Source organism: Rutidosis leptorrhynchoides, chromosome 4 (genome assembly GCF_046630445.1).
Source record: "Rutidosis leptorrhynchoides isolate AG116_Rl617_1_P2 chromosome 4, CSIRO_AGI_Rlap_v1, whole genome shotgun sequence".
In the NCBI taxonomy this organism is placed as follows: domain Eukaryota; kingdom Viridiplantae; phylum Streptophyta; class Magnoliopsida; order Asterales; family Asteraceae; genus Rutidosis; species Rutidosis leptorrhynchoides.
The window spans coordinates 81,434,055-81,447,314 of record NC_092336.1 but is presented as its reverse complement, the minus strand read 5'-3'; positions in this window follow the sequence as shown (position 1 = coordinate 81,447,314).

Below are 13,260 nucleotides of genomic sequence, written 5' to 3'. Positions count from 1 at the left end.
ATACGTATGGACATATTGAATAATCCAGGACAAAGAACAATTAACCCATGGGAATAAACTAAAAATCAACACGTTAAACATCATGATTATGGAAGTTTAAATAAGCATAATTCTTTTATTTCATATTTAATTGCACTTTTAATTATCGCACTTTTATTTATTGTCATTGTATTTAATTGCACTTTTAATTATCGTACTCTTTAATTATCGCAATTTTATTTTATCGCATTTTTATTTATCGCAATTTCATTATCGTTATTTACTTTACGCTTTAAATTAAGTTATATTTATTTTTAATATTTTACATTAGGTTTTAACTGCGACTAAAGTTTTAAAAATCGACAAACCGGTCATTAAACGGTAAAAACCCCCTTTTTATAATAATAATACTACTTATATATATTTTTACATTTTTACAAATATAAGTTAAAAATATAGCGTTAAGCTTGTTTAAAGATCCCTGTGGAACGAACCGGACTTACTAAAAACTACACTATTGTGCGATTAGGTACACTGCCTATAAGTGTTGTAGCAAGGTTTAGGTATATCCACTCTATAAATAAATAAATCACTTGTGTAAAATTGTATCGTATTTAATAGTATTTCTAAGTAAAAATATAACTATTTCCTAGTACACCTCGCACACATCAAAACCATTCTTCCATTTCTATCTTTCTGGTTTATATTACAACCCAAATATCTTATCTGGTACTTGTTTCATCTAGTTCATCTTCTTCACTCTAATTAAAATTAAACTGAGGCAAATTAACAATAACAATCTAAAGGGTTTTGAACTTAGGACTTATAAACAACATGAAAAAAAAAAGTGTTCTTGAAATAAAAAAAAATTGAAAAAAAAACAGCAATGAGCTTACTACTGAAGCTGGTAACATTTAAATTTTTTTTTTTAATGTTTTTCCATTTCGAATACGTTTTGGACAATTCTTACAACACGAATTTAGTTTCAAATCATTCCTAAAAACTATTGAAATCGTCAATTGAACTTGAAACATCAAAACGAGCTCTAATTTCTTGATGAACAAAACAATTGACTTTTGACAAATTAACTTTGACTCACAAATTCGGATTCGTTATCAAGAATTGGAACTTGAGATTTTACAGGAAGTTTGAGTAAAAGATTCCTAACAACTCTGCATTTTTAGTTTTTGAAATTTGTTTCGAATTCAAGTTTTTGTATATCACTGTCAAGAACACATGGACTCAAAAGTTGATTTTGAAATTAAGACTGTTATAGATTATGATTACAACATGAATTGTGTTGCAAATCATTCCTATAATCTTTATAGATTATCAAGTTAACTGGAAACATCGAAACAAACTCGAATTTGATTCAAGAACACTCAGTTGGCTTTTAAAACCAAAACTTTAACTCTCAAATTAGAAATTAATAGAAAGAATTGAGGATTGAAAACTTACAGATAGTTTAGATAGACGATTCCTAACAAGACTGTATTATTACATTTTGAAATTGATTTCGAAATCGGGGTTTGAGCAAATTGAGTTCAAGAACAGGGTACTGGTTGAGTTTTCTATCTTTTCTGTTTTCCTATCTCAATTGCAATACAGGATAGCATCATATATAACTAGTAATAGAATAATTGAAGTCGGTAAAAGTGATTTGATCAGTTTTACTGGCATTGAGAAATTTATGTCATCGGGTACAAATTTACAGACAGGAAGGACACCCCAACTTCAATCAGGAGGAATAAAAAGAAGAAGAAAAAATAAAGATAGAGATGGGTAACTGAGTATGTACATATCTGTATTTATATATTTAGTATTATTACTTAATAAATATAAATCTAATAAATAAGATAATAATGCTAATAATAATAATAATAATAATAATAATAATAATAATAATAATAATAATAATAATAATAATAATAATAATAATAATAATAATAATAATAATAATAATAATAATAGAATTAACAATAATCATAATAAGAGTAATAATAATGATAATAATAAATCACAATAATGATATTAGTGAAAATGATAATAATAATAATATTATTATTAATGATAATTATAATAATACTAATTATATTAATATTAATATTGTTAATAATAATATTAGTAATAATAATATTTATATATCTCAAATTTCATATCTATAAGTTATATATTTAAAATAATAATATTAAAAAAATATTAATGTTGATATTAATATTGAAAGTGATAATAATATTACTATAGTAACTATATTTTAATTTTTAATTAAATTTAATATCTTAATATTATATTATTTATTATTAATTATGTAATATAATATATTACATAATAACATATATTGAATATTTCATATTTACACATTTTATATATTATTATATAATTGTGTTTGCATATTAATTCTAATAATTAATATTCCAATTTATTGTATATAAATATTTATGCACATGTCCATTAACAAATGGTTGTTTGTGAATTGTACGTTAAAGTCCAACGAATAAATAAATGTATGAAATTATTTTAATGTAACACATTAATTTGTTTATCTTGTCGACATCCATTATCTCAATCATTTACACTCCGCATTTCCACTTGTAGATTACTTTACCAATTATTCCATATAAGGTTAAAAAGGAAAGATTTATCGAATCAATATGGACCTCACAACAGAGACCCGTAATCATCTTATAATGTTCATGGAATTGATAAAAGATAAAATATCTTCTAATTCAATCATTTGGCATTCTCTTTAAGCTTCGATAGTTCGATATATCAAATAGATATTGAAACCAATAAGTTTAATGTTTCAATTAATATAAATATATATATATATATGTATATATATAATTATATATTCACATCTAGTCAAATATAATTGTTCGTGAATCGTTGGGAATAGTCGAAGGGTAATTAAATATATGAATACAGTTCCAAAATTTTTGAGACTCAACATTACAGACTTTGCTTATCGTGTCGGAAACATATAAATATTAAGTTTAAATTTGGTCAAAAATTTCCAAGTCATCACACTTAATCGTGATTCAAATTCTCGGGGTTATAATTCGGTTTGGAAAAATATTATGGGCATTAACAGTGAATATGCAAAGCTTGAACTCAACCTTGACTCTAGCTTTGTAAAGTTCATTGGTGATGCTTCGGACTCACTGTTTTGGGAGGATCGATGGGTGGGTTCAACCCCACTCAAAGATCGTTTCTCTAGACTTTTCAGGTTAGAACAACACAAATACGTGGTAGTGGCGGAAAGAATTAACTGGGCAAACGATGGATGGTCTTTCAACTGGAATTGGTCAAGAACGCCTTCAGGTAGGGTGGCGGACGAGTTAGCTGCTCTTCAACAACTCATTCATACCGTGAACCGTAGTAACAAACAGGATGGTTGCTGGTTTTGAATTATGCAACGGATGGAAAATACAAGACGAAAATCATGACGGCATTGCTAGATGATAAGCTCTCTACTTCAATATCTTTCGTTAATCTCATGCCTACCTACCGTATGTAGCAACCCGTCCTAATCCACCTGGACGAAGTCTTCAACAGTTGGTCCCATTGCGATGATCGACTCCAAGTAATATCTTTAAAATGAGCAAATGCACAGCGGAAGGTGATGATGTAGCGTGGTGTACGAAATAGTATCATTTTTAATACAAAATACTACAAAATATGACACAAGTTTTATTAATTTACGGATGGGATATACCTAAACCTTGCTACAACACTATAGGCAGTGTACCTAATCGTAGAGTAGTGTAGTTTTTAGTAAGTCCGGTTCGTTCCACAGGGAGCTGGTGATACTTACTATATTTTTAACTATATTTATACAAAATATATATAATTATATAAGTAGTAATATTATTATAAAAGGGGGGTTTTACCGTTTAATGACCGGTTTGTCGATTCTTATATTTTAAGCGTAAAGATAAATGACGATAATTAAAGTGCGTAAAATAATGACAATAAATAAAATGACAGTAAATAAAAGTACGAGGAAAAATGAAATAAAATATATTATGCTTATTTAAACTTCCGTAACCATGATGGTTGACGTGTTGATTTTAGTTTTATGCCCATGGGTTAATTGTCCTTTGTCCTGGATTATTTAATATGTCCGTCTGGTTTTCGTCCATAACAGTCCATCAGTCATAAATATAAAGTGCAAGCGTCCTCGTCAAATTATTATTATACCCGAAGTTAAATATTTCAACTAATTGGGGATTCGAATTGTAACAAGGTTTTAATACTTTGTTTAATGAATACACCAGGTTATCGACTGCGTGTAAACCAAGGTTTTACTACTTTGTTAACAATTACACCAATTACCCTTGAATGTAATTTCACCCCTGTTTTAATTATTCTAGTGGCTATTAATCCATTCCCGTGTCCGGTTAAATGAACGATTATTCGTACATATAAATACCCCGCCCATCGTGTCCGATTGAGTGTATATGGTAATTTATAGGGACGCCCAATTGTAGATCTTTATATTAACATTAACAAACTATCATTTAGTTAAACAAATATAAAGCCCATTAATAGCCCATAGTCTAATTTCCACAAGTGTCGTTCTTTTGTCCAAACCCCAATTATGGTACAAAGCCCAATTGCCCAATTTTAGTAATTAGCCCAACATCATGATTACTTCGTTTTAAATAAGCATAATAATAACTTAAGTACGAGACATTAATTTAAAAAGGAGAACATAGCTTACATTGATTATTTATCGCGTAGTGTTACACGGACAGAGCTTCGACTTTTAAAAACCCGTAAAAATAACTTTTACATAACCCAAACTAATCTAATATAACACTAATCTATACTATATATACATATATATATTTATTTATATTATACTAGGGAGTATTATTATTATTATTATTATTTTTTTATGTGCAGAACTCGAGAGCTTTTATAGCCAGAACTGAAATTCACTGCTCCGCGAGTCGCGGCCATTTCGGCCTTCCAGCTCCGCAAGTCGCGGAGGTTCCAAAACCAGCCCACAAGTTCAAGATCCAAGGCTGCCGACGGTTTTTATTTAAATATATATAATATATAAATAATTTTTATAATTATTTATATATTATATTATATTTATATACATAGTAGACTCGTAATTTTTTTTCCGTTGCGTCGAGCGTTGAGAGTTGGTTCATGTACCGGTTCCGGATTTTCGAACGTCCTTGCGTACGCTGAGATATTTTGTACTTTGCGTTTCGTAACTTGTACTCTTGTCATTTTTAGACGTTCCTTATCAATAAATTGAACCTTTTTAATTGTATCTTGTACTTTTGAGCTTTTTGGACCTTTGCGTCTTCAATTCGTTATTTTCGCCTTTTGTCTTCGCACTTATTTAATATAAATGAATATTACATGAAAATGGAACAATTGCAACTGAAATCTTTACATATCGGAGGGATATTGATACTAAATATATGTTCATTTGGAGCACTATCAAATATCCCCACACTTGAACGTTGCTTGTCCTCAAGCAATACAGTCTTGAAATAAAACACACTAGAATCACTTCTTTATTCTTCACACTTTGTACATCAGTGATTTTGATACGGCGGTATAAACAATGATAGTAGCATTTGTGGTTTACAGTCCCACATGACTATGAAAATTTAGATCCGTTAGGAAATTGGATCTTTATAAAAACATTTGATCTTTTGAAAATTCATGCTAGATTTTACCCTAGACAGGTTTTCCGGAATAACCCTTCACCGGTGTTTGCAAAATATTTTTGTGGGTTGGTGGGTTTCAGATTTGAAAATTTTAGCTCAAAACTTATGGTTTTGTGTCACCCACTTGCTAACCTTGTATTAGGAAAGCAACACGTCCAGTTTACTTGTCCCGTATATTACCTTTCGGTAAACTACCGTCCTGTTGTAAAGGAAAGCGATGAACAAGCAACTGTTAAGGCAATGTCCCGTGACATGCTTTTGATTATGGTCTTTAACGTGTCGGATGCAATACTATCCTTTGTAGGAGCAATAGTAAAGATCACCCTATAGTTTTTCGGTCTTGGCAAAAGGTCCTGTCTTCGACCAATATGCAACCACCGTTCTTACGGTTGACACCCGATTTGGTTCAGGTGACCTAATGAATTCCAGGTGAATTCCTAGGATTTTACGTTCAATGAACGCATTGAAAATGGGTTTTCAGAAAACAAATCGGTTTTATTTTTGATCAAAATATTTTCTCGTTCAAGCTCGAGTTTAGATATCATTGAATTCCATGAGTTTAAATTCTCAATCTTTAAGGTCAATCTCAAGGATTGAGTAATATCAGTCTTAAAAGCTGATTTTTAATCTTTAAGGAGATTATCCTTTCTGGGGATCTGATTCATTAGTCTTATCAAGCTAATTTGCACGGTGCCCCCCCCCCCCATTGTACGAGATAAATCCTTCTCATGGTTAGGATAAATCTGACCACTTGGCGACCCTGTTTGATGCTGAGGTCCGTGGATTTCCTGCTGATTTTAGAGATGACTTTTCTAGATTTTTCGTCAACCTACAGCTGGTATGGACGACAACTTCCTGACCTAAATCAAGAAGCGCGTGTCTTTTTCGGAAGACTTTACTTCCTTTTAATGATGGAATTGATTCATCGTGTAGATCCATCTTTTCTTTTCTTTCATCGGGTAAAATAGTTAATTTAGTCCAAAACAAAAGCACCTGCAATAAACCTTACAGAAACATGTGATAGATAGTTTTTAATTGAATAACTTGGCACATTCTCCCCACACTTAGTTTCTTTCTTTGCCTTTTTATTCTCCTTTATTCCATTTTAAATGAATTCAATCGTTTTAGGGTGTTTCTCAATTTATGTCCTTTCCAAGGTAACGATAATTTCGGTATTAACACCTAGTTTTCACCGTTCATAAATATATATAAACATGATTTTAAATTCATTTAGTTTAAAATTTTTCAAATTTTCATAAAATTTAGAAAATAAGCCAAGTATAAACCTGAGAGAATTTATAACCCTTCCCCACACTTGAGATCATGCAATGCCCTCATTTGCATGAAATCAGACTCTAATTATAAATTCATGAGGGTGATTAGTGTAGAAAAGTGATTGAAAATACTCAGTTTGTAATTATAAAGCTCGTCGAATGATAGATGGCGCGGCTCATCGTTCATTCCTTCTTGTTTTATCACACATATTTTTCTTCAAAAACGGTTGCTTTTCTGAACTGTTTGCTAATCTTTAAAAATGCGTCTTTTACCCTAATTTATTATGCATGTTTATTAACGAGTTATGTATTAACCCGTACCCCGAATTTAACATTAAGTGGGGTTAGACTTCCCCACACTTAGCTGACGACATGTGAAGTCGGTGGAATAAGTTCCACGAATTAAAATAGTGAGCCAGTTATTTGCATCTCTGGTGGTATATATTATATCAATAGGTTTAGAGTTTAGACTCACCCGATCGTCACTACTTAATTCTTTTTTAAGTGTAGCTTTTAGTAAATGGATATGTCTCTTTTCTGGTTCTTGGTCAAATGGATCGATATATACCGACATACATATTTCTATAGGGTGGACAATTCCTAATATTTCCTTCCGTTTATTCTCGGGATCAAAGTTTTCACCTCTATTACCCAATTGGGTGAAATCTGAGGTGTCATTATCTATTACAGCTCGTAGTTCATCTTCGGTAGATGACTCTTCTATAGAGAATATTGGGTTGGAAGGTTGTGGAATGGTGAAGTTCGGTTTGGTCTCGGGGTTAAAATTTTCAACGTTATCGTTTTCCCAAGAGTACCAATTTGTCACCCTTATTTCTTCTTCATCATTCATTGATGGATTGATGATTTTGTCGGTAGAGGCTAATGTGTCGATATGTTGTGAATTTGGTAAGACTGAATAAAAAGTATCATCGGGGTAGTTGGTGATTTCGGAGCTCTCGAATTCATCAAAATTCGATGATATGGGATTTTTTTGAACATGTCTCCTCAGATCAACAGGTGTGTAATTTGATAGAGTTTCAGCTTGCCGGTTTACAAACTCTCTCATTTGTTCATTTTGAGCATCGAGTTCTTCGAGTTTGATTTTTATAATGTTTAAAGAATTTTCGGACACGTAATTTTCCTCGTCTTCTGGTTGTTGACTTTGGATATATTCTTGGAAATAATCCCAATTTGAATTGTGTTCTTCGTAATCGTTCCATTCAGGTTCCGTGGGTGCGTAATTTTCCATAGGAACGTAATAGTAACATTCCCATGTTGAGTGATAATCTCCACAGATTTCACAACCAGTTATTGTTTCGTCGTTCGCGATCCAAGATTGACCGAATGAATTGTTATCAACACTCATTTGAGGGTATTGATTTAATTGATTTTGGAGTTCAAAAAGAGTTTCCAAGGCCCTGTTTTCAAAATTTTCCATTTTATTGCGATGGACAAATTTTTAGCTACAATGTGGTGCGTTCACTAATTATCCTATTAGTTATAAAAATAGAAAAACTTATATAAGTTGTCCAATTAATAGACTTTTCTGCTTTTGCCCACGTTTCGAATAGCCAAAAGATGTAGCAGGGAGCCAGGCACCTTTAAATCGGAAAAGCCACAACTCAGCCACTAACAAATCCAACTATTACTACGAAGCAGAAAATTGTCAACGTCCATTAATTTAACCACTTAAATAATTTTTCTTTCTGTTTGAGATATTAGATAAGAAATAGAGAAAATTTCTAAGTCCTAAAAACTAAAGCGTCGAGAAATAAGAAAGAAAAAGAATGCGCGTCGAAAAACGTCAAAAAAATAAAAATAAGAAAATAGCGCGTCGTAACTTAAAAAGGAATTAAAAACTAAGAATTAAAAGTTGCGTCTAAAAATATTAAAGCTTAAAAGAAAAACTATATCCTAAATGGTAATAACTTAAAAAGGTACTAAAATATAAAAACGGCGTCGCAAAATTCTAAAGCACCTAAATCTTAGTCTAAAGAAAAAGCACTTAAGGGATTTTACGGCAAAGCCTAAAAATCTAGAAGTAAAAATAACTATGGCAAAAACTAAGTTTAAAACTAAATATGAGCTAAAAATATAAATATTACGCTAAAACAATTAAAAAGGGACAAAATATAAAAATATACAAAAAGTTGTAAAAATTACAAAATATTATTTTTATTTTATTTATTAAAACTATTAATTTTACAATTTAATTAAACTTAATAAACTAAATATACAAATTAATTAAAACTTAAATTAAATACTAAATTAATTAAATATTTAACCCTAATACAAATTAATTAATAATAATTAATAATACTCCGTAATTAATGCAGATTAGGGTTCTGTGTGGCTCGTGTCAGACGGCTCCGCGAGTCGCGGTTTTCAAGGCAGCAAACCCCGCGAGTCGCGGGGTTCGAAAATTCAGATTACAGGCAGTTTCGTTTCAGTTTTCGACGTAATTTTATTTATATATATTATTTAATTTTCTGTTTTTAATTTAATTAAAATATTTATATAATTTAAATAAAACTTATATTTTAAAAACTTAAATAAAAATAGAACTACTTTATAATTTTAAAAATATCTTAAAAATAGATTTATATATATTTAAAATTTTTTTTTTTTTTTTTAGGAGGATTTTATATTGTTTTTCTAAAAATATATTTATACAAATATATATTAAAAATATAGCGTTTCGCCAAGTTCCCCGGCAGCGGCGCCAAAAACTTGATGATGTAGCGTGGTGTACGAAATAGTATTATTTTTAATACAAAATACTACAAAATATGACACAAGTTTTATTAATTTACGGATGGGATATACCTAAACCTTGCTACAACACTATAGGCAGTGTACCTAATCGTAGAGTAGTGTAGTTTTTAGTAAGTCCGGTTCGTTCCACAGGGAGCTGGTGATACTTACTATATTTTTAACTATATTTATACAAAATATATATAATTATATAAGTAGTAATATTATTATAAAAGGGGGGTTTTACCGTTTAATGACCGGTTTGTCGATTCTTATATTTTAAGCGTAAAGATAAATGACGATAATTAAAGTGCGTAAAATAATGACAATAAATAAAATGACAGTAAATAAAAGTACGAGGAAAAATGAAATAAAATATATTATGCTTATTTAAACTTCCGTAACCATGATGGTTGACGTGTTGATTTTAGTTTTATGCCCATGGGTTAATTGTCCTTTGTCCTGGATTATTTAATATGTCCGTCTGGTTTTCGTCCATAACAGTCCATCAGTCATAAATATAAAGTGCAAGTGTCCTCGTCAAATTATTATTATACCCGAAGTTAAATATTTCAACTAATTGGGGATTCGAATTGTAACAAGGTTTTAATACTTTGTTTAATGAATACACCAGGTTATCGACTGCGTGTAAACCAAGGTTTTACTACTTTGTTAACAATTACACCAATTACCCTTGAATGTAATTTCACCCCTGTTTTAATTATTCTAGTGGCTATTAATCCATTCCCGTGTCCGGTTAAATGAACGATTATTCGTACATATAAATACCCCGCCCATCGTGTCCGATTGAGTGTATATGGTAATTTATAGGGACGCCCAATTGTAGATCTTTATATTAACATTAACAAACTATCATTTAGTTAAACAAATATAAAGCCCATTAATAGCCCATAGTCTAATTTCCACAAGTGTCGTTCTTTTGTCCAAACTCCAATTATGGTACAAAGCCCAATTGCCCAATTTTAGTAATTAGCCCAACATCATGATTACTTCGTTTTAAATAAGCATAATAATAACTTAAGTACGAGACATTAATTTAAAAAGGAGAACATAGCTTACATTGATTATTTATCGCGTAGTGTTACACGGACAGAGCTTCGACTTTTAAAAACCCGTAAAAATAACTTTTACATAACCCAAACTAATCTAATATAACACTAATCTATACTATATATACATATATATATTTATTTATATTATACTAGGGAGTATTATTATTATTATTTTTTTTTTTTATGTGCAGAACTCGAGAGCTTTTATAGCCAGAACTGAAATTCACTGCTCCGCGAGTCGCGGCCATTTCGGCCTTCCAGCTCCGCAAGTCGCGGAGGTTCCAAAACCAGCCCACAAGTTCAAGATCCAAGGCTGCCGACGGTTTTTATTTAAATATATATAATATATAAATAATTTTTATAATTATTTATATATTATATTATATTTATATACATAGTAGACTCGTAATTTTTTTTCCGTTGCGTCGAGCGTTGAGAGTTGGTTCATGTACCGGTTCCGGATTTTCGAACGTCCTTGCGTACGCTGAGATATTTTGTACTTTGCGTTTCGTAACTTGTACTCTTGTCATTTTTAGACGTTCCTTATCAATAAATTGAACCTTTTTAATTGTATCTTGTACTTTTGAGCTTTTTGGACCTTTGCGTCTTCAATTCGTTATTTTCGCCTTTTGTCTTCGCACTTATTTAATATAAATGAATATTACATGAAAATGGAACAATTGCAACTGAAATCTTTACATATCGGAGGGATATTGATACTAAATATATGTTCATTTGGAGCACTATCAGAAGGTTTCTTTAATACCTGAGAATAAACATGCTTAAAAGTGTCAACCAAAAGGTTGGTGAGTTCATTAGTTTATCATAATCAATCATTTCCATAATTTTAATAGACCACAAGATTTTCATATTTATAAACAGAATCCTCTCATCTGTATAAAGATAAAATCATTCATATGGTGAACACCTGGTAACCGACATTAACATAATGCATATAGAATATCCCCAAAACAGAATCCTCTCGTCTGTATAATAAATAGAATCCTCTCGTATGTATAATAAGTCGAAGTACTAAAGCATTCCATTTTCCAGAATGGGGGGTGTTAGTGCCCGTAGATCTACCTTTAGGATTCGCTTCAATTAGTGGCCATTATACAGGCTTCATACCATTTTCTAGCATGAAGGTTGTATAATAAACACTAATTCTTAGGTTACCAAGCTAAAAGGGGTGATATTCGGTCTAATAATCCAGCCATAGAATGTAGTTTTAAGTACTTGTGCCTATTTTGTCAAACATTTATAAAAACGGCGCATGTATTCTCAGCCAAAAAATATATATTGCAAAAGCATTTAAAAAGGGAGCAAATGAAAACTCATGATACGATATTTTGTAGTAAAAATATGCATACGACTGAACTGAAAAATGCAGGGTTGGCCTCGGATTCACGAACCTATATCAGTTATATATATTAAAACATATAATAACACTTAAACAAGTTGATATTATTAATATGCTAGTTATATTAAGGATTTATATGTTACCTTAATAAATATATTAATTATATCTATTTTATATATTTTAATTAAATAGTTAATATTTATATATATCGGATTCTTATTAAAGTATTTTAATTAAAACATATATAATATATTAAAATTTTATATATATGGTTATATTAAAATATATTTATATCTTATATGTAATTTAATTAATAATAAAATAATAATATTTTAATCTGAAAACAAAATAGTTTGTAATTTTAACATAGGTATTATATATGTGTTAGATACATTTTATGTAAGTTAAATTTGTTGTAATAATAATAATAATAATAATAATAATAATAATAATAATAATAATAATAATAATAATAATAATAATAATAATAATAATAATAATAATAATAATAATAGTAATATTAATAATGATAATAATAATAATTAATAACTAATAATAATTTTAATAAAAATGATAATTTTAATAATGATAGTTTTAATAATAATGATAGTTTTAATAAAAATGGTAATTTTAATAATATTGATAATTTTACTAAAAATAACAATTTTAATAATAATAATAATGATATTTTTAATAATAATGATAAAAATAATAATAATGTTATTAATAATTCATTTAAATCATAAATAAATTTTAATTTTAATTATTTTCATAATTTTTATAATAATGATAATAATAATAATAATAATAATAATAATAATAATAATAATAATAATAATAATAATAATAATAATAATAATAATAATAATAATAATAAGGTTAATGATAATAATTATGATAAAAATAACAATTTTATCATGACTATACATTATCTTATACTTATAATTTTTATCATTATCTTTTAAACCATAATACTTATAATTTCCTAATTATCTTATTTATTATTTTTCTTTTATCATCTTTTATATCATAATTATAATTATAATTATAATTATATCCATAATAATAATATCAATAATAATAATAATAATAAATAGAAATAAAATGACTACCTCAATGAAATA